We start from the raw sequence: 22,581 nt of genomic DNA on the forward strand, positions 1-22,581 counted from the left end.
GACTTCAATAACTTTAGATTCCTAGACACCCATCATCTTCTTGGTTAGTACGGGTGTCAGGGGTTACGGGGAGAAGGCAGGAGAATGGGGTTGGGAGGGAAAGATGGACTGGTCATGATTGAATAGTGGAGTAGATGATGGGCTGAATGGCCTCTAATTCTGCTGCTGGTGCTGTAGTTTAGTTTAGAGATACTGCGCGGAAACAGGCCCTTCGGTCCAGCGATCTACGCACACTAACACTATCCTACACCCACTAGGGACAATTTTACATTTACACCAAGCCAATTAACCTACACACCTGCACGTCTTTGGAGTGTGGGAGGAAACCGAAGATCTCGGAGAAAACCCACGCAGGTCACGGGGAGAACATGCAAACTCCGTACAGACTGCGCCCGTAGTGGGGATGGAACCCGGGTCTCCGGCGCTGCATTTGCTGCAAGGCAGCGACTCTACCGCTGTGCCACCATGACCAACTACCGTACTCACCGTTACCATGTATGTACAGTTCCTTTACAGAGGGACTGACCATGGGCCTCGACACAAAACATCACCCATCCATGGTTTTGAGATTCGTTTATACATCCAGATGTGGATACAGGCCCTTCGGCCCACGGAATCCATACTAGCCAGCGATCGCCCACAATCTAGCCTTTGTCCACCAATCAACACCATTCCACATCTGTACCCACCTATCATGTGTCGGAAGAAACTGCAGGTGCTGGTTTAAACCGAATATTTAGATCGGTGACATTTCGTCATCAGTGACAAATGTCACAGGTAACATTTCGAGTCAAGAAAGGTCTCGACCTGAAACGTCACCTTTTCCTTTTCTCCAGAGACGCCGTCTGACCCGCTGAGTTACTCCAACATTACATGTATCCACCTATCACTTACCTGGCGCTGTTGCCACCACCACCTCTATTTTCCAGCGTTCTCCCTCCTGACTACTCAGTCTGAAGCAGGATCCCGACTCAAAACGTCACCTATCCACCCGTGTTCACCATTGATGCTGCCTGTCCAGCTGAGTTACTCCAGTATTGTGTGCCCTCAATGTTATTCCCTTCATCACATATCTGAACATTGTGGACTGTAATATATTGTAATATAGTCTTTGCGATAGCACGCAACAAAAAAGCTTTACACTCACTGTACCTCGATACACGTGACATTAATAAGCAAAATTAATCTCAAGTTCTTAAATTCATGTGATAGGGGCAGAATTATATGATGAACGACTGGATAGACTTGGTTTATACTCGCTAGAATTTAGAAGATTGAGGGGGGATCTTATAGAAACTTACAAAATTCTTAAGGGGTTGGACAGGCTAGATGCAGGAAGATTATTCCCGATGTTGGGGAAGTCCAGAACAAGGGGTCACAGTTTAAGTATAAAGGGGAAATCTTTTAGGACCGAGATGAGAAAATAATTTTTCACACAGAGAGTGGTGAATCTGTGGAATTCTCTGCCACAGAAGGTAGTTGAGGCCACAGTTCATTGGCTATATTTAAGATGGAGTTAGATGTGGCCCTTGTGGCTAAAGGGATCAGGGGGTATGGAGAGAAGGCAGGTACAGGATACTGAGTTGGATGATCAGCCATGATCATATTGAATGTTGTGTAGGAAGGAACTGCAGATGCTGGTTTAAACCGTAGATAGATGCAAAATGCTGGAGTATCTCGGCAGGTCGGGCAGCATCTCTGGAGAGAAGGAATGGGTGACGTTTCGGGTCAAGGCCCTTCTTCAGATGGTTCAGAAGATGAGTGTGGAATTCTCCGCCTCAGAGGGCGGTGGAGGCAGGTTCACTGGATACTTTCAAGAGAGAGCTAGATAGGGCTCTTAAGGATAGCGGAGTCAGGGGATATGGGGAGAAGGCAGGAACGGGGTACTGATTGTGGATGATCAGCCATATAACCATATAACCATATACAATTACAGCACGGAAACAGGCCATCTCGGCCCTACAAGTCCATGCCGAACAAATTTTTTTCCCCTTAGTCCCACCTGCCTGCACTCGTACCATAACCCTCCATTCCCTTCTCATCCATATGCCTATCCAATTTATTTTTAAATGATACCAATGAACCTGCCTCCACCACTTCCACTGTAAGCTCATTCCACACCGCTACCACTCTCTGCGTAAAGAAGTTCCCCCTCATATTACCCCTAAACTTCTGTCCCTTAATTCTGAAGTCATGTCCTCTTGTTTGAATCTTCCCTATTCTCAAAGGGAAAAGCTTGTCCACATCAACTCTGTCTATCCCTCTCATCATTTTAAAGACCTCTATCAGGTCCCCCCTTAACCTTCTGCGCTCCAGAGAATAAAGACCTAACTTATTCAACCTTTCTCTGTAACTTAGTTGTTGAAACCCAGGCAACATTCTAGTAAATCTCCTCTGTACTCTCTCTATTTTGTTGCCATGATCACATTGAATGGCGGTGCAGGCTCGAAGGGCCGAATGGCCTCCTCCTGCACCTGTTGTCTATTGTCCTTTGTCTCCATCCCAGTTCGGAGGAAGGGTCTCCAACCTGAAACATTGGCTCGACATCTCTTCCCGCAGAGGCTGCCTGACCTGCTGAGTATTTCCGGCATTTTCTGTTATCAATCAGCTCTAACATTATTCTGGCAAAAGAATGTGGTTTTACTTCTTTTGAGGGAGACTCTGGGCCAAGAATGTAATTAGTGCTCCACTTAGTCTCTAGCAGGGCACTCGAATAGCACTTGTGTTTCCATTCATGGATAGATTCCTGTGGAGATTCCACGTTCTAATTGGAAATATTGATCAAATTCTCCAGTAGCTAACCCCCCTCCCCTCCCTATCTGACTATCCATTAGTCAGATCTACATTTCACTTTAGACTTTATAGGCACTTTAGACACTTCAGAGTTGCTGCCTCACAGCACCAAAGACCCGAGTTTGATCCTGACCACGGCTGCTTGTCTGTACGTTCTCCCTGTGGGATTTCTCCCCTCATCTCCGGTTTCCTCCCGCGCTCGAAAGACTACAGGTTTGTAGGTGAACTGGCTTTTACCTTCCCTCCCCTCCCCTCACCACCGGCCCCCGCTCACCCCCCATCCCCTCCCCCCCGGCAGTGCCCAATGGTCCCAGCCATCCCCCAGGGCACCCGTGGACAGAGTGTAGTCCATTTCCATTGTCACCCCGGCACAGACGTAACCCCAGCAACAGGGGCCGGCAGCCAGCTCGGGCCGTGACTAGCGGTAGAGTTGCTGCCTTACAGCATTTCCATCTGTATTACCAATAATTGAAAACATCTGTATTCCAAATATTACCTGGGATCAGTCAGTCCACACAAGGAACAGCTTAAAATCTAAAGCATTAAAGCTTGTGCTTGCAGATGCAATGGGTGTAATATTTCCCAGTTCTATCCTAGTGGTGAAAGGGGCAGATAGACACAATATGCTGGAGTAACTCAGCGGGACAGGCAGCACCTCTGGAGAGAAGGAACAGCTGTCGTTTTTGAGTCGAGACTCAGAGTCTGAAGAAGGGTAACTCGACCCGAAACAACGGCCATTCCTCCTCTCCAGAGATGCCGCCTGTCCCGCTGAGTTACTTTTTTGTGTCTATCTTCAGTTTAAACCAACATCTGCTGTTCCTCCCTACACAAGAGGCAGAGCTAATTGGAACAATTCCAGGTACATTTCCATTGTGCAACTTTAGTTGGCTTGGCTGTTGACATTTTGGAAACCATTGAAATTGTTTTAAAATAACTGATGAATAATACAGGAATCTTAACATTCCTTGTAGGGACTTTAAATCTAGCTCTAATAAATTTGGTGGTTTTAAACGCAAACATTTAAATGAAGCTACAAACAAAAACTTTGCAGTTGTAATAGTGAGCGGAAAATCACTGGGTTGACTCCCGGCCTCTTGGCATTTACTGCCCGAGCTGCTGACTATTTGGTCTACTTCAGAGATACAGCACGGAAACAGGCCCTTCGGCCCAGCTAGTCTGTGCCCATCAGCGATCCACGCACGCTAACACTAGTTGGATATGATGAAAGAATGTGTCGACTGGGCTTGTACTCACTGGAATTTAGAAGGATGAGAGGGGATCTTGTTTAAGAAGGAACAGTGGATGCTGGAAAATTGAAGGTAGACAAAAGTGCTGGAGAAACTCAGCAGGTGCAGCAGCATCTATGGAGTGAAGGAAATAGGCAACGTTTCAGGCCGAAACCCTTCTTCAGACCTGAGAGGGGATCATAGTGGCATATAAAATTCTTAGTGGATCGGACAGGGTGGATGCAGGGAAAAATGTTCCCCATGTTGGAGGAGCCCAGGACCAGGGGTCACAGTTGAAGAATAAGGGGTGGGCCATTTAGGACTGAGATGAGGAAAAACCTTTTCACCCAGAGAGTCGTGAATCTGTGGAATTCTCTGCCACAGAAGGCAGTGGAGGCCAATTCACTGGATGTTTTCAAGAGAGAGTCCGATTTATCTATTAGGGCTAAGGAATCAAGGGATTGGGCAAAAAGACGGAATGGGGTCCTGATTCTGGATGTTCAGCCATGATCACATTGAATGGCGGTGCTGGCTCGAAGGGCCGAATGGCCTACTCCTGCACCTATTTTCTATGTTACTATCCTACACACACTAGGGATAATTTAAAATGTTAACAAAGCTAATGAACCTACAAACCTGTACGTCTTTGGATTGTGGGAAGAACCCGGAGCTCCCAGACAAAACTCATTCTGGTCACGGGGAGAAGGTACAAACTCCGTACAGCCAAGCCGCCATAGTCAGGATGGAACCCGGGTCTCTGGCGCTGTGAGGCAGCAACTCTACCGCTGCGCCACCGTGCCGCTCCAAACTCTATACAGTTTTGTGTGTATCTGTCACACTTCGGCAGAGAGTAGAGGGCCTGTCCCACTTACGCGACGTTTTAGGCGACTGCCGGCACCCGTCATAGGTCGCCAAAAATGTCCAACACGTTGAAAATCCAGCGGCGACCAGAAAGACGCTACGACTCTTTGGGCAACTGAGGAGACGACTCACGGCCATACGGGCGACATGTCGCGGGGTGAAGCCTGTACGGTCGTGAGTAGTCGCCCAGAGTCATACCTTGTTCTGGTCGCCGCTGGATTTTCAACATGTTGAACATTTTCGGCCACCTGTAGCAACTATGACGGGTGCCGACAGTCGCCGAAAAAGTTGCGTAAGTGGGACAGGCCCTTAAGGTGCAGAACAAGATTTCTACGTCTACAAGGATGAGCCATGATCGGGCACTTCCCAGCTGTAGTCAGACAAGTGAGACATCCCACCAGCTGCTAGAGAGCGGTCCTGAGCTACTATCCACATACCTCATTGAAGACGATCGACTACAGGGCCTGTCCCACTTGGGCGGCATTTGCGCGTCATTTACGTGACATAATTTACGCGTCACGATGCACAACTCGCGCATGGTCCGTGGTGACATCGACAGTGACACACGGTCGTGCGCAGCGCCCCAGGATTTTGTGATGTACAAAATCTTCACACGCCATCTGCGTGACACGCAAATGACTCCCAAGTGGGACAGGCCCTTACCTTTCATCGCACCTTACTGGAATTTACCTTGCACTAAACGTCATTTCCTTTTGTTTTGCTGCCCGTTTTAAGGCAGGTGCACTCTAATTACTGTAAATTAAAGCTTCTTTTAAAAATAAAATAAAAAGCCTTGAAATAATTTCTCCACTGCTGAAGCGACTGCTCTTTCCAGACATCCTGAAACCAAGCAGAGATTTCCCCGAGCTTCCCCCCTCCTCTCATTAAACTCTTAATGAGAGAACAGAATTGTTAATTAAAAGTCAGGCAGAAGTATTCAGTTCAAAAATAGAAAGTATAAGAGTTAATCTTACTAGGAGCAAACCTTATTGGACAGACATGCTGTACAGTTAATATGGGGGCTGTGACCCGCAGAGTAATGGTCACAATATCCTGTGATGATACTTCCACAAAAGAAGGGTGGTCACGGTGGCACAGCGGTAGAGTTGCTGCCTTACAGCCAATGCAGCGCCGGGGACCCGGGTTCGATCCCGACTACGGGTGCTGTCTGTACAGAGTTTGCACGTTCTCCCTGTGACCTGTGTGGGTTTTTCTCCGAGATCTTCGGTTTCCTCCCACACTCCAAAGACGTACAGATTTGTAGGTTAATTGGCTTGGTATAAATGTAAAAATGGGTGTAGGATAGTGTTAGTGTGCGGGGATTGCTGGCTGGTGCGGACCCGGTGGGCCGAAGGGCCTGTTTCCGTGCTGTATCTCTAAACTAAACCAGGGTTTAGCGTCTAGGGTTTAGAGCTTAGTTTAGCACAGTAACAGGCCCTTCGGCCCACCGAGTCCGTGCCGACCAGCGATCCCCGCACACTAACACTATCCTACACCCACTAGGGACAATTTACATTTACACCAAACCAATTAACCTACAAACCTGTACGTCTTTGGAGTGTGGGAGGAAACCAGAGCACCCGGAGAAAACCCACGCAGGTCACGGGAAGAACATGCAAACTCCGCACAGACAGCACCCGTGGTCAGGATCGATCCTGGGTCTCTGGTGCTGTAAGGCAGCAACTCTACTGCTGCGCCACCGTGCCGCCCTGAACTGAGACAGTGCCTTCAACACAGTTTTATGGGCATCTGTCACAATCCTGCAGGCAGTGAGGTGCAGACCAACATGTCTTAGCCTCTACAAGGACAATCAGGCACTAATTCCCATTTTAATTCCCAACTGAACCTTCCAACCAACAACTAGAGAGCAGTCCTGATCTCCCAGCTACCTCATTGAAGAACCTTGGACTATCTTTAATCAGACTTGCACTAAACATTATTCCCTTTATCCTGTACACTGTGGACGGCTCGATTGTCATCATGTGTTGTCTTCCCACTGACTGGATAGCACGCAACAAAAAGCTTTTCACCGCATCTCAGTACCTGTGTCAATAAACTAAACTATTGAGGTGAGGCAGAGGTTCACCTGCATCTCCCCAAACTCATCTATTGCATCCGCTGCTCTAGATGTCAGCTGCTCTACATCGGTGAGACCAAGCGCAGGCTCGGCGATCGTTTCGCCCAACACCTTCGCTCGGTCCGCAATAACCAACTGGATCTCCCGGTGGCTCAGCACTTCAACTCCCCCTCCCATTCCGAACCTGACCTTTCTGTCCTGGGCCTCCTCCATGGCCAGAGTGAGTCCCACCGCAAATGGTTAACATTTTCCTCTTTGTTTTAACGACCAATACCAATGTCAGAACAAGCCGAACAGAAACACAAGCGACATATAAAATCATGGGAGGAATAGTTTGGGTCGATGCACAGAGTCTCTTGCCCAGAGTCGGGCAGCAATAGACAATAGGTGCAGGAGTAGGCCATTCGGCCCTTCGAGCCAGCACCGCCATTCAATGTGATCATGGGTGATCATCCCCAATCAGTACCCCGTTCCTGCCTTCTCCCCATATCCCCTGACTCCACTATCTTTAAGAGCCCTATCTAGCTCTCTCTTGAAAGCATCCAGAGAACCTGCCTCCACCGCCCTCTGAGGCAGAGAATTCCACAGACTCACAACTTTGTGTGCGAATAAGTGTTTCCTCGTCTCCGTTCTAAATGGCTTACCCCTTATTCTTAAACTGTGGCCCCTGGTTCTGGACTCCCCCAACATCGGGAACATGTTTCCTGCCTCTAAACCCTTAATAATATTATATGTTTCAATAGGATTCCCTCTCATCCTTCTAAATTGGGCCAGAACAAGGGGTCACAGTTTAAGGATAAGGGGGAAATCTTTTAGGACCGAGATGAGGAAAACATTCTTCACACAGAGAGTGGTGAATCTGTGGAATTCTCTGCCACATAAGGTAGTTGAGGCAGTTCATTGGCTATATTTAAGAGAGCTTGTGGCTAAAGGGATCGGGGGTATGGAGAGAAGGCAGGTACAGGATACTGAGTTGGATGATCAGCCATGATCATATTGAATGGCGGTGCAGGCTCGAAGGGCCGAATGGCCTCTACTCCTGCACCTATTTTCTATGTTTCTATATGGGCCAAACGTGGGACCAGTGGGACCTGTTTTCATAACTGTTTTACTCCAGATGACTCAGTCACTTCAACCTGCCAGGGTAGTTGCCAAAGCAACAGGCAGTAGACGGCAACACTTCGAGCAGTGACTCACTCAGTACTTCCTCAAGAGGATTTAGGGCTGGGCTATCAATGATTGCCAGAGTCCCAGATCAAGTCTGCAAAAACTCCACTCTGTAAGTTGTCTGCAAGCAACAGCCACAGGGTGCAGGAATTGCCACACACTCGTTACACCTTGTCTGATCAGATTTGGAAACAGGCGACAGTTCACAGTCCACCGAGAGGAGTTTAACGACAAGGTGTAACATAGTGGCCTCGTGCTTCATGCAGTTAGGGCAGCAACTTAGTACCAGAACAAAAAGAGTTTCAGTGGTTGAAACATAGAAAATAGGTGCAGGAGTAGGCCATTCGGCCCAGCACCGCCATTCAATGTGATCAAGGCTGATCATCTAAAATCAGTACCCTTGCTTTCTCCTCATATCCCTTGATTCCGTTAGCCCCAAGAGCTATATGTAACATATATCTAATAGAGTCATAGTGATATAGTGTTGATACAGGCCCTTATACTGGCCAATGTATCCCAGCTACACTAGTCAAACCTGCCTGCGCTTGGCCCATATCCCTCCAAACCTGTCCTATCCATGTAACTGTCTCTTAAACGTTGGGATAGTCCCAGCCTCAACTACCTCTTCTGGCAGCTTGTTCCATACACCCACCACCCTTTGATGTTAAAGTTACCCCTCAGATTCCTATTCAATCTTTCCCCTTCACCTTGGAACTGTGTCCTCTGGTCCTCGATTCCCCTAGTGTGAGTGAGAGTGTGAGTGAGAGTGAGCGAGTGAGAGTGTGAATGTGAGTGTGAGAGTGTGTGTCTATGTGTGCGTGTGTGGGTCTGCGTGTGTGTGTCTGTGTGTGTCTGTCTGTCTGTGTGTGTGTGTGTCTGTGTGTGTGTGTGTGTGTGTGTGTGTCTGTGTGTATGTCTGTGTGTGTGTCTGTGTCTGTGTGTGTGTGTGTGTCTGTGTGTGTGTCTGTGTCTCTGTGTGTCTGTGTGTGTGTGTGTGTGTGTGTGTGTGTGTGTGTGTGTGTGTGTGTCTGTGTGTGTCTGTGTGTCTGTCTGTGTGTCTGTGTGTGTCTGTGTGTGTGTCTGTGTGTGTGTGTGTGTGTGTGTGTGTGTGTGTGTGTGTCTGTGTGTGTGTGTGTGTGTGTATCTGAGAGCTTCAAGTTCCCAGATGTTAATATTATCAATGACCTGTCGGGGACAAACCACATTGTGACAACCAAGAAGTCTCTACTTCTTTAGAAGGTTTAGGAGGTTGAGCATGTCCCCTTTGTCCTGAAGAGAAAATCCATACAAATGTACTTGCTTCTGCAAGTAAGAATCTCATAGCTCCATTTCAGTACATATGATAATAAAACACTGTTGATGCATCTCCACTCACTCTTAGAAACCTCCACAGATGCATCGTAGAGAGCACACTGCCACGTTGCATCGTAGCTGGGTTTGGGAACAGCTCTGCCCGAGACTGCAAGACATTGCAGAGGGTTGTGGATGCAATCTAGTCCATCACACACACCACACTCCCCACCATTGACTCCATCTACACTTCACGCTGCCTCAGACGAGCAGCCACCAACTTATTCAGACTTGTCCCACCACTGAATAAGTTGGTGGCTGCTCGTCTGAGGCAGCGTGAAGTGTAGATGGAGTCAATGGTGGGGAGTGTGGTGTGTGATGGACTGGGCTACATCTACAATGGTGGGGAGTGTGGTGTGTGTGATTCAGACTTGTCCCACCACCATGGCGGTAAATATTAAAAATATGATTCACCTGCTGGACAACTCTGCCCAGCAGGTGGACTGGATTATAATGGAGAGAGAGGACTGCGCTCCTGGTAATACAGGCGCGACTCTCCTCTCACCAACGAATTTGAATAACAAATATTATAATAAAAATCCAATGATACATAGTACAATCAGAACTTGGAAACAAATAAAACAGAACTTAAAATTAAGAAATCTATCTCTGCTAATGCCAATAGCCAATAATCCTTCGTTTAAACCCTCAATTATAGATAAATCATTTACACAATGGGAAAGAACGGGAATCAAAACGCTCGGAGACTTGTATGAATTAGGGAAATTATTACCATTTCAACAATTACAACTGAAATATAACTTGAAAAATAATCAATATTTTAAATATCTTCAAATCCGTGATTATCTGAAAAAATATACAAAAGACCATTATAATATGCCCCCAGACTTATTAGATGAAGCCATGAAGATAAAGGCTGAATCAGCAAATCTAATATCATACTTATATAATATTATATTGAATATAGAAATACCTACAACAGATAATATTAGAAGAGACTGGGAACAAGAACTAGCTATAAAAATTTCAAAAGAGAGCTGGGATAAACACTTATTATATGTGCATAAATGCTCGATCAACGTACGACATACTCTAATCCAATATAAAACATTACATAGACTATATTATTCAAAAACTAAAATAAATAAACTCTTCCCCAATGTCTCACCCATTTGTGATAAATGTCAGGTACAAGAAGCTAACATAGCGCACTCTTTTGTTTTCTGTACAAAAATTCAAAAATTCTGGAACGAAATATTTGAAATCTTTACAAAATTATTTAAAACAAAACTTCTACCTAGAGTAGAATGGATCATTTTTGGAATATCGGAAGCTAACCCAGAATTAAATATGTTTCAAAAGAACTTACTTAATTACGGGCTAATAATCGGAAAAAAGCTTATACTTAAATTTTGGAAAAATGCTCCAATACCAACAACAAAAATGTGGATTTCAAACATGTTCGAAACATTACACTTGGAAGAGATGAGACTCCTCCTAGCAGGCAAAGCAGATCACTTCCAAAAGACGTGGTCTGCATTTATGGAACTATTACAAGCTAAGGTGCAATAATGTCAAAATGTAAAGGCTACCAGGACCGGGTAATGGGGGGTATAAAATATATTTTTAATATAAACACGGTTGGTAGATCCTTTTTTGCGGAGTTTTGTGTTACAATAGAGCGACTGATTTTCCTTTTTTCCTTTTTTTTCCTTTCTTTCTAGGGTCTTAATTATTTTCTTTACTTCCTTCTCTAATTCCTTCTCTAAGGGGTTCTTTTCTTCCAACACTTTCCTGCACCTTCACGATTCTTGCTTACTTTTCTTACTTCTTTTATTTCTTTCTCTTTTAAAGCTCAAAAAATGAAGTGGTACAACATAATGTAATAAGATATATGCGATGTATTAATGTGATTTACTGTACTGCTAATAAAAATAAAATTTATAAAAAAATAAAAAAAGACTTGTCCCACCACAGTTATTCCTTCTTCTCCCCACTCCCATCTGGCAGAATTTGTGGAATTCCCTGCCACAGAGGGCAGTGGAGGCCAAATCACTGGATGGATTTAAGAGAGAGTTAGATAGAGCTCTAGAGGCTAGTGGAGTCAAGGGATATGGGGAGAAGGCAGGGACGGGGTACTGATTGGGGACGATCAGCCATGATCACAATGAATGGCGGTGCTGGCTCGAAGGGCCGAATGGCCTCCTCCTGCACCTATTGTCTATGTTTCTATGTTAGAAGGTACAGAAGCTTGAAAGCGTGCACCACCAGACTCAGGAACAGTTTCTTTCCCTCCGTTATCAGGCTTGTGAACGATCCTTCCATAAGCTAGGGTAGTGTCCGATTCACCTCCACCCCATTGTGGACATTGGACTGTGTCTGTGGAACTGATGAGCTACAATGCTGAGAACTATATTCTGCACTCTGTACCTTCCTCTTTGCTCCACCTGTTGGACTTGAGTTGGATGATTGATTTATGGCAAGAAAGTGTACTAATGCCTCTACATCCTTGTAGGCTGAGGAAGTTCATCATGTCCCCAACAACTCTCACCAACTTGTACAGATGCGTGCAGAAAGCATTTCATTGGGATCACCGCCTTGGTCATATTGAATGGCGGTGCTGGCTCGAAGGGCCAAATGGCCTCCTCCTGCACCTATTTTCTATGTTTCTACCATTTAAACCCTTCTCATTCCCAAACTGGTTCCTAAACCAAGTTCACGGCTCGGTTTGGAAACGGCTCCATCCAAGACCTCAAGAAAATGCAGCGAATTGTGGACGCAGCCCAGACCATCGCACAAACCAACCTCCCTTCCATTGACTCCATCTATACCTCACGCTGCCTCAGCAAGGCCCAGACCATCACACAACCCAACCTCCCTTCCATTGATGTGTTCAAGAAGGAACTGCAGATGCTGGAAGATCGAAGGTACACAAAAATGCTGTGAAAACTCAGCGGGTGCAGCAGCATCTATGGAGCGAAGAAAATAGGCGACGTTTCGGGCCGAAACCCTTCTTCAGACTGATTGGGGGGGGGGGGGGGGGGATGGGGGGGGGGGAGGAGGGGAGAAGAAAGAAAAAAGGGGAGGAGGAGGAGCCAGAGGGCGGGGGGGGGATGGGAGGAGACAGCTCGAGGGTTAAGGAAGGGCAAGAGACAGCAACCTCCCTTCCATCGACTCCATCTACACCTCACGCTGCCTCGACAAGGCCAGCAGCATCATCAAGGACCAGTCTCACCCCGGCCACTGCTTCTTTTCCCCCTCCCCCATCAGGCAAGAGATACAGAAGTGTGAAAACGCACACCTCCAGATTACAATCGAGCCCATCACAGTGTACAGATACAGGACAAAGGGAATAACGTTTAGTGCAAGATAAAGTCCAGTGAAGCCCGATTAAAGATAGTCCGAGGGTCTCCATTGAGGTGGACAGTAAGTTAGGATCACTCTCTAGTTGGTGATAGGATGATTCAGTTGCCTGATAACAGCCGGGAAGAAACTGCCCCTGAATCTGGAGGTGTGCGTTTTCACACTTCTGTACCTCTTGGCTGATGGGAGAGGGGAGAAGAGGGAGTGGCCGGGGTGCGACTGGTCCTTGATGATGCTGCTGGCCTTGCCGAGGCAGCGTGAGGCAAAGATCCTACAGCGAGCAAGATAGATCACTCGACGATAAAGACTTAGTACTGTCATGGGCAGATTCATGGGTCATCTTCGGCCCCATTTCCGTAACCAGCTTCCAAAGATCCCGTAGCGGAGCAAAGATACTAGTGCGGAGACGGAAGCCGGTTACGGAAACATCCTCGTAAAAATAAAAGTTATTTGGTAAAAATCTTCTCCTCATTTTCAGAATTATAATTTATTAACACAAACTGTTCCCCCGCAACGTTGATTACACTGCGGGTCGGGCCGGGTCCGGTTACTGAAATGGATGAAAAAAAGGTCCACGTTCCGCTCCGTTGTGTACTACACTTCAGCCATTGCATTTAGCAGGAGTGGTCTATCTTGCTCCGCTAGAGGATCTTTGGCGCGAGGTGTGGGTGGAATTATCATCTTCCACTCTGGTTCCAACTCATGGAGCAACTAATGGCGTATAGACACATAAAAGCTGGAGTAACTCAGCGGGACATACAGGCAGCATCTCTGCAGAGAAGGAATGGGCGACGTTTCTGGTCGAGACCCTTCTTCAGACTGAAAGTCCGGGGAAAGGGAAACTAGAGTTAGGAAGAGGTTCAAAGAACAAATGCATGAAAGGTATGCAAAAGGACAAATCAAAGCCGGCATTGATGATCAAGGAAAGGTGGAGCCCACAATGGTCCATTGTTGGTTGTGGGGAAGGTGATAATGAATGTGTACAAACAAACAGTGAAACTAAGCGGTGAAGACAGTGAAACTAGGTGACGTTTCTGGTCGAGGCCCTTCTTCAGACTGAGAGAATCAGTAGACAATAGACAATAGGTGCAGGAGTAGGCCATTCGGCCCTTCGAGCCAGCACCGCCATTCAATGTGATCATGGCTGATCATTCCCAATCAGTACCCAACTCTCTGTGAGAAAAAGTGTTTCCTCGTCTCCGTTCTAAATGGCTTATTCCTTATTCTTAAAATGGGGTGGGGGAATATTATTGTCTCAGTCTTAGATGTGGAGAGAAAACCAGGAAATTACAGACCTTAGACGCAGGAACTGTGCGGGACTGAGAAGCGGATTAAGTGGCTATTACACAGTGTGTTTGGCTCATCCAGTAATCAGTGCCTTGGAAAAATAAAAGCTCTCCAGTCAATGGCTGTGTTTTCCTGTCTGAAGTGGAGTAAGATTGTGGTGGAGTACTCTGCTGCATAGGCAGGGTCACTAATTACCACAGATGCATTAACTGATGCCCTCTTCCCTTCAATTGAATTTCTTGTTTCAGTTTAAGAGATGCAGCGTGAAAACAGTCCCTTTGTCACTCTCAGTCTGTAGAAGGGCCTCGACCCTGTAACGTCATCCATTCCTTCTCTCCAGAGATGCTGCCCGCCTGTCCCGGAGTTACTCCGGCATATTGTGTCTATCGCTTGATGTAAACCAGCATCTGCAGTTCCTACCTACGCCTTTGTTCCACTGAGTTTGCACCGGCCAGTGATCATTCACCCCATAGATTCAGGGATTCAGGGACAGTTTCTTCCCAGCTGTTATCAGGCAACTGAACCATCCTAGCACAACCAGAGAGCAGTCCTGAACTACTATCTACCTCATTGGTGACCCTCAGACTATCTTTGATCAGAGTTTACCTTGCACTAAACGTTACACCCTTAATCCTGTATCTGTAATCATGTATTGTCTCCCGCTGACTGACAACACACAACAAAAACTTCACGGCAGGTAGATAAAAGTGCTGGAGAAACCTGCACGTCTTTGGAGTGTGGGAGGAAACCGAAGCACCCGGAGAAAACGCACGCAGGTCACGGGGAGAACGTGCAAACTCCGTACAGACAGCACCGGTCGTCAGGATTGATCCCGGGTCTTTGGCGCTGTGAGGCAGCAACTCTACCGCTGCGCCAACATGCCGCCTATTATTATTTATTTAAAAAGCCAGTTCCTGCCCGACCAACTCTGAGGATGGGGTGTTAATACACAATAGGTGCAGGAGTAGGCCATTCGGCCCTTCGAGCCAGCACTGCCATTCAATGTGATCATGGCTGATCATCCCCAATCAGTACCCCGTTCCTGCCTTCTCCCCATATCCCCTGACTCCGTTATCGTTAAGAGCCCTATCTAGCTCTCTTGAAAGTATCCTGTGCCTGCCTGTTTACTTTCAGTGACTGATGAACAAGATCTCGTTGTACTTCCCCTTTTCCCAACTTGACACCATTCACATAATAATCTGCCTTGCTGTTTTTGCTACCAAAGTGGATAACCTCACATTTATCCGCATTAAACTTCATCTACCATGCATCTGCCCACTCCCCCAACCTGTCCAAGTCACCCTGCATTCTCATAGCACCCTCCTCACAGTTCACACTGCCACCCAGCTTTGTGTCATCTGCAAATTTGCTCATGTTACTTTGAATCCCTTCATCCAAATCATTGATGTACATTGCCTTGTGGTCCCAGCACCGAGCCTTGCGGTACTCCACTAGTCACTGCTGGTCCCAGCACCGAGCCTTGCGGTACCCCACTAGTCACTGCTGGTCCCAGCACCGAGCCTTGTGGTACCCCACTGGGCCACCGATATAGGTGTAAATTCAGCACGGGACAATATCAATGAGATGCCAAGCCTGGAACATCAGCAGCAGTTGCAACAGGTGTTAGCTCAGGGGATCTCATTGCTCTCAGGAAGAGGAGGACCTGCAGGAATGAGGGAAAACGGGCAGGTTTTGGGGAGCTGGAGAATGGTTGAAACCGTCTGCAACAGCAGCAGCTCAACGAGTACAGGCTGGAATAGAGATGAGGAAAGCTGGAGTAACTCAAAAAGCTGGAGTAACTCAGCGGGACGGGCAGCAACGCTGGACAGAAGGAATGGGTGATGTTTCGGGTCAAGTCCCTTCTTCCAGACAGGTCCAGGAATTTCTTTAGCCAGAGGGCAGTGAATCTGTGGAATTCATTGCCACGGAAGGCTGTGGAGGCCAAGTCAATGGGTATTTTTAAGGCGGAGATTGACAGATTCTTGAAATAGTTTGCGTGTCAGGGGTTATGGGGCAAAGGCAGGAGAATGGGGTTGAGAAGGAAAAGATGGATCAGCTATGATTGAATGGCAGAGTAGACTTGATGGGCCGAATGGCCTAATGCTGCTCCCTGAACTTACGAACATAAACTATGTATAGCCAGTGGGGAGAGAGGGAGTAGGGGGCAAAGATACTCCGTGGAGAGTGAATAGAGGGCTGATGTACCCCCAGGTTCCTATCAAACCTTTCCCCTTGAACTTATGCCCACTGGTCCTCGATTCCCCAACTCTGGGTACACGACCCTGTCCAACACTCCTGTCTATTCCATTCATGGTTTTATCCACGGAATCTATTGCTTAGGTCCTAGAACTTATGAATTTATGAGATACATAGATACATAGACAATAGGTGCAGGAGGAGGCCATTCGGCCCTTCGAGCCAGCACCCCCATTCAATGGGATCATGGCTGATCAGCACCATCTCCCCATATCCCTTGATTCCGTTAGCCCTAAGAGCTCTATCTAACTCTAATTTGAAAACATCCAGTGAATTGGCCTCCACTGCCCTCTGAGGCGGAGAATTCCACAAATTCACAACTCTGGGAGAAAATGTTTTTCCTCATCTCAATTATAGATGGCCTACCCCTTATTCTTAAACTGTGGCTCCTGGTTCTGGACTCCCCCAACATCGGGAGGGAACATGTTTCCTGCATGTCTCAATCTGCGGTGCGATTCAAAACACACACAGATCTTCATCCAATCCTCTAATCCACAGATCATCAGGGGTTATGGGGAGAAGGCAGGAGAATGGGGTTAGGAAGGAGAGATAGATCAGCCATGATTGAATGGTGGAGTAAACTTAATAGAAAATAGGCGCAGGAGGAGGCCATTCGGCCCTTTGAGCCAGCACCGCTTGATGGGCCGAACAGTAGTTATGGCACAACAGTTGATTTCCAGGGTCTGAGCTCCCCAGAGGAGCGTGGATGGGTGAAGCTCAACAGACTTGGTACTGGAGTTGGGCGTTTCAACGCCAGCGTGTGGAGATGGGGGCTCCCTCCCTCCACCAGAGCCCAGCCTGTGAATGTGGAGCAGAACAACACACAGCCAACCCTGTCATCTCTGGGTGCCCGCTCTACCACCCACCACATGGAGCTGTGTCAGGGCCTGGCAGACATTGACGCCAACACAGACAACAACCCGGCTGCTCAACACCCGCCCGGCACGAGATCCAACTATTCCTTTGGTTTATTAATGTTTCATTCACAACAAGAGGAGTGGCACCAAAGTACTTAGCCATTAATTTAATGACAAGTGTGTAAATACAGAGCAAGGGAAAATAAAACCGAAATGAAACATTATTGTTGATACATATGCAAGATTAAAATGAGTCAGAGTGATACAGTGTGGAGACAGGCCCTTCAGCCCAACTTGCCCACACCGGCCAATATGTCCCAGCGACACTAGTCCCACCTGCCCACATTTGACCCATATCCCTCCAAACCTGTCCTATCCATGTATCCATACATACGTTTCTTAAACGTTGCGATAGTCCCTGCCTCAACTACCTCCACCGGAAGCTCTTTCCATACACCCACTTCATGCCTACAATATTGTGTTGTGCTGAAGCAAAGCAAGAATGTCATTGTCCTATCTGGGACACATGGTAATAAACTCTGACGTGACTTGACTGTGGGAAAAAGTTACCCCTCAGGTTCCTATTAAATCTTTTCCTCCTCACCTTGAACCCATGTCCTCTGGTCCTCGATTCCCCTGCTCTGGGTAAAAAGACTCTGTGCATCTAACCGATCTATTCCTCTCATGATTGTGTACCTCATCCCCTCATCCTCCTGCACTGCAAGGAACAGAGTCCTAGCCTGCTCAACCCCTCCGTGTAGCTCAGGCCCTGGCAACATCCTCGTAAACCTTCTCTGTACCCTCTCCAGCTTAACAACTGTTTTCCTAAAGCAGGGTGATCAAAACCGAACATAATATGCCAAACGTGTCCTCACCAACATTGTGGACAACTGAGACATAACAGCATAGATGCTGCCTCACCCACTGAGTTCCTCCAGCATTTTGTGTCTGTCTTCCATTTTACCAGCATCTTAAACATTCTACACTCAATACCCCTGACTGATGAAGGCCAATATGCTGAAAACCTTCACAACCAACCAATCTACCAGTGATAGAAGGCTGAAGGGTCTCGACCCGAAACATCGCCCATTCCTTCTCTCCAGAGATGCTGCTGGTCCTGCTGAGTTACTCCAGTTTGTTTTGTGTTTCCTTAGACAAAACCTTTGGTTCTGCCCAAAGGAAGTGAAAACCACAGCATATACAACATTGATCATACCCTTAAAGCCCTGTCCCACGGTGCGAGTTCATTCCAAGAGCTCTCCCGAGTTTAAAAAATAAACCAAACTCGTGGTAAGCACGGAGAATGAATGTAGCGGGTATGTCGGAGCTCGGGGACGTCCCTTAGCGGCTCGTAACGCTCACGGCAGGTACTCGGGAAGAGTCGCTAACGGCATGTAAACACGGGAAGACTCGTGAAGATTTTTCAACGTTGAAAAATGTCCACGAGAGCCCCGAGTACCGACGAGTGGCCATTACCGTAAATCTCCGAGTTCGAATCAGGGCAAACTCGGGAGAACTCTTGGAATGAACTCGCACCGTGGGACAGGGGTATTAGTGGAATACGCTTCATGCGCTTGGGATCCAGACAAAACTGGTCATATCAACAAACTAGAAGGGGTACAGAGGAAAGCAGCGCATTGCATTGGGAACTACAGTAGAGGTAGCTGTGCCACCCAGATGCTGCCCCACCTGGAGTGGGAAACAAGAAGGGCAAGGAACAGACTAGCCATGTTGTACAAGATTCAACAGGGGATGGTGGGCATAACATAACATACTCAACAACAGACAATAGGTGCAGGAGGAGGCCATTCCGCCCTTCGAGCCAGCACCGCCATTCAATGTGATCATGGCTGATCATCCCCAATCAGTACCCCGTTCCTGCCTTCTCCCCATATCTCCGCTATCTTTAAGAGCCCTATCTAGCTCTCTCTTGAAAGTGTCCAGAGAACAGAAAGGAGAACAAGAAATAGTTATGATATGCAAACAGAAACCACATTCGCCAGGGCAGATATTTTTAAGATTTTAATTCTTAATGGAATGGAATAAACCAGACAACAATATAGTCGAATCACCTTCAGTAGACAGTTTTAAGGGGCCACTAACTGCACAACACATCCAAGTTGGCGATATGCAGAGTACTGCCCTGCCCTGCCCACTACAAATTCAGAAGATTCACGAGTGATATACATTGGAGTAACTCAGTGGGGCAGGCGGCATCTCTGCACAATAAGGAATAGGTGACGTTTCGGGTCGGGGGGAGACTCTTCTTCAGACTTCAGTTTAAAAAAAAAAGTTAAAAGTTAAACGTTTATCCCTGACATCCAGGGACATTTACAAGCGGTCTCCGCCCTGTATATACCCTGAAATACGACTTCCTCCTTCCTTAAACGTGCCCACACGCTGCACATAGACAACACTAAATAACAATTGTCTCAGCCGCCCATTCCTTGCAGTCGCGACCCCTCCACACAAACACAAACACAAACTCCACCACGCTGGGGGAAATACTCCTCAAACCATCGCGTCCAAAGAGGTGAAAACAGATTTAAAATGTAACAAAATCAAAACAGAATAACAAGACTTTGATACTTTGTTGTATCGATTGTTGTCGCCGCCCGCATCTCATCAACAGCAAAGTAGCAACATTGTATCCGAATTGTATCTATAAACATCTCACATTGTATCGCCTTCGGTCCCATCTGCGGGAGCTAAAAGGAAGAATAAATCTCACCTCTGGGGCACAGGGTGCTGCTCTTAAACACATGCACACACACACAGCGAGTCGGCTTCAAGCTGCAGCCTTGCACAGCCCGGGCTCGGAGACAACTGGTCGCTTTCTGCTGCTTCGTTTCACCCGCTGACACTTTTTCCCTCCTCCCCTCTCCTCCCTCCCCTCCTAATCTATGTGGGAGGAGCGACGCTCATGTCTGCCGTGTGTGTGTGTGTGTGTGTACATACAGATAACTAAAAGCAAACACGTTGGATGCAGGCTGGGAAGTGTAGTTCTCTCTTGGCGGCGAGAGATCCCTGAATGGGGTGGAGCGGTGGAGAAAGATCCGAGAGTCAAAAAAGATGTGGAAACAAAAGAACTGCAGACGCTGGTTTCTGCCAAATGTTTCTGCCAAGAGTCAAGAGTTTTATTGTCACATGTCCCGAAACGGAACAATGATATTCTTTGAGATAAGACTTTGCCTTCCATCACAGTGAGGAGGAGATTGGCTGTGATGGATGTTTGTGTACATTGTGTGTCTTGGTTCTTCTACTTGTTGTATGACTGCAGGAACCAAATTTCGTTTGAACTTCAATGAGGTTCAGATGACAACAAATAAATTGTATTGTAAACGGAACAATAATATTCTAAAAATGTTCCCAATGTTGGGCAAGTCCAGAACCAGGGGCCACAGCCTTAGAATAAAGGGGAGGTCATCTAAGACTGAGGTGAGAAAAAACGTTTTCACCCAGAGAGTTGTGAATTTGTGGAATTCCCTGCCATAGACGGCAGTGGAGGCCAAGTCACTGGATGGATTTAAGAGAGAGATAGATAGAGCTCTAGGGGCTAGTGGAGTCAAGGGATATGGGGAGAAGGCAGGCACGGGTTATTGATAGGGGACGATCAGTCATGATCATATTGAATGGCGGTGGTGGCTTGAAGGGCCGAATGGCCTCCTCCTGCACCTATTTCTATGTTTCTATGTAGGTTTCTGCCAAATGTTTATGCCAAGAGTCAAGAGTGTTTTATTGTCATATGTCCCAAAACAGAACAACGATATTCTAAAGGGTTTAAGAAGGAACTGCAGATGCTGGAAAATCGAAGGTAGACAAAAATGCTGGAGAAACTCAGCGGGTGCAGCGGCATCTATGGAGCGAAGGAAATAGGCAACGTTTCGGGCCAAAATCCTTCTTCAGACTATTCTAAAGTGGCTTGTCCCACTTTCACCACCTAATTCACGACCGCTGCCGAGTTTGCCCTTGACTCATACTCACAGCATGGACAAAATTGCTGGAGAAACTCAGTGGGTGCCTACCTTCGATTCTCCAGCATCTGCAGTTCCTTCTTGAACATACACGCAGCATGGTGTCACGAGGTCGTAGGTAGGTCGTAGCAGGCCGTGATGCTCGTCGTAGGTGCTCGTGGCATCAAGTAGGTCGGGGCGTTTTTCTAGCCTGATGAAAAATGTCCACGAGTAAAAAAGGTTGTGAATTAGGTCCTTGCAGCAGCACAACTGATATGTAAATATAGTGTCTGTAAACCCCACATTAAACAACAAAAATTCAGTTTGGCGGGCGCTCAGTTTGTTATCACGTGTACCGAGGTCCAGTGAAAAGCTGTATACAGTGATAAACTATATATATATATATATATCTGATGAAAGGTCTCAACCCAAAACGTCACCAATTTCCTTCGCTCCATAGATGCTGCCTCACCCGCTGAGTTTCTCCAGCATTTTTGTCTACCTTTGATTTTTCCAGCATCTGCAGCTCCTTCTTAAACATATATAAGTATATATCTTACACTAAATGTTAGTCCCATTATCCTGTATCTGTACAGAGTGGATGTCTCGATATAAATCAGGATAAAGGGACTAACATTTAGTGCAAGGTAAAGTCCAGTAAAGTCCGATTAATGATAGTTCGAGGGTCTCCAATGAGGCAGATAGTATCTTAGGACTGCTCTCTATTTGTTGATGATTATATATACTATATTGTGGTGGTGCAGCGGTAGAGTTTCTGCCTCACAGCGAATGCAGCACCGGAGACCCGGGTTTGGTCCCGACTACGGGTGCTGTCTGTACGGAGTTTGTACGTTCTCCCCATGACCTGTGTGGGTTTTCTACGAGATCTTCGGTTTCCTCCCACACTCCAAAGACGGACAGGTTTGTAGGTTAATTGGCTTGGTAAATGTAAAAATTGTTCCCAGTGTGTGTAGGATAGTGTTAATGTGTGGGGATCGCTGGTCAGCACGGACCCGGTGGGCCGAAGGGCCTGTTTCCGCGTTGTATCTCAAAACTAAACTAAAACTATATAAACACACACACACACAGACTATCTTTAATCAGACTTTGGACTTTATCTTGCAGTAGACATTATTCCCTTTATCCTGTATCTGTACACTGTGGACAACCCGATTGTAATCGTGTATAGTCTGGTTATCACGCAACAAAGCAGCTTTTCATTGTACCCCGTTATTGTGGCTTACATGTCAATAAACTAAACTAAAATAGTTTGGAGTTGATTAGGAGGTGGTCGTGTTTAATAGATTAATGGTTGCAGGGAAGAAACTGCTCCTCAACCTGGACGTTACAGTATTCAGGCTCCTGTCCTGAACCTTCTTCTCTCTATACGGATACATGACAATAAACTCATCTGAATCTGCATCTCTGTG

At 46.8% G+C, this 22,581-nt stretch overlaps 1 protein-coding gene across 1 annotated transcript in view; it reads right to left on the reverse strand.

Annotated features, from left to right (window-relative positions):
• capn5a (calpain 5a) overlaps positions 1 to 20,063 on the reverse strand; it is a 76,029-nt gene extending 55,966 nt beyond the window's left edge. The window contains 1 exon segment of the mRNA XM_055664798.1: positions 19,930 to 20,063. The gene's annotated coding sequence lies outside the window, so the exon portion shown is untranslated.
• Positions 20,064 to 22,581: the final 2,518 nt, after the last annotated feature.

Source organism: Leucoraja erinacea, chromosome 45, assembly GCF_028641065.1.
Source record: "Leucoraja erinacea ecotype New England chromosome 45, Leri_hhj_1, whole genome shotgun sequence".
Lineage (NCBI taxonomy): Eukaryota > Metazoa > Chordata > Chondrichthyes > Rajiformes > Rajidae > Leucoraja > Leucoraja erinaceus.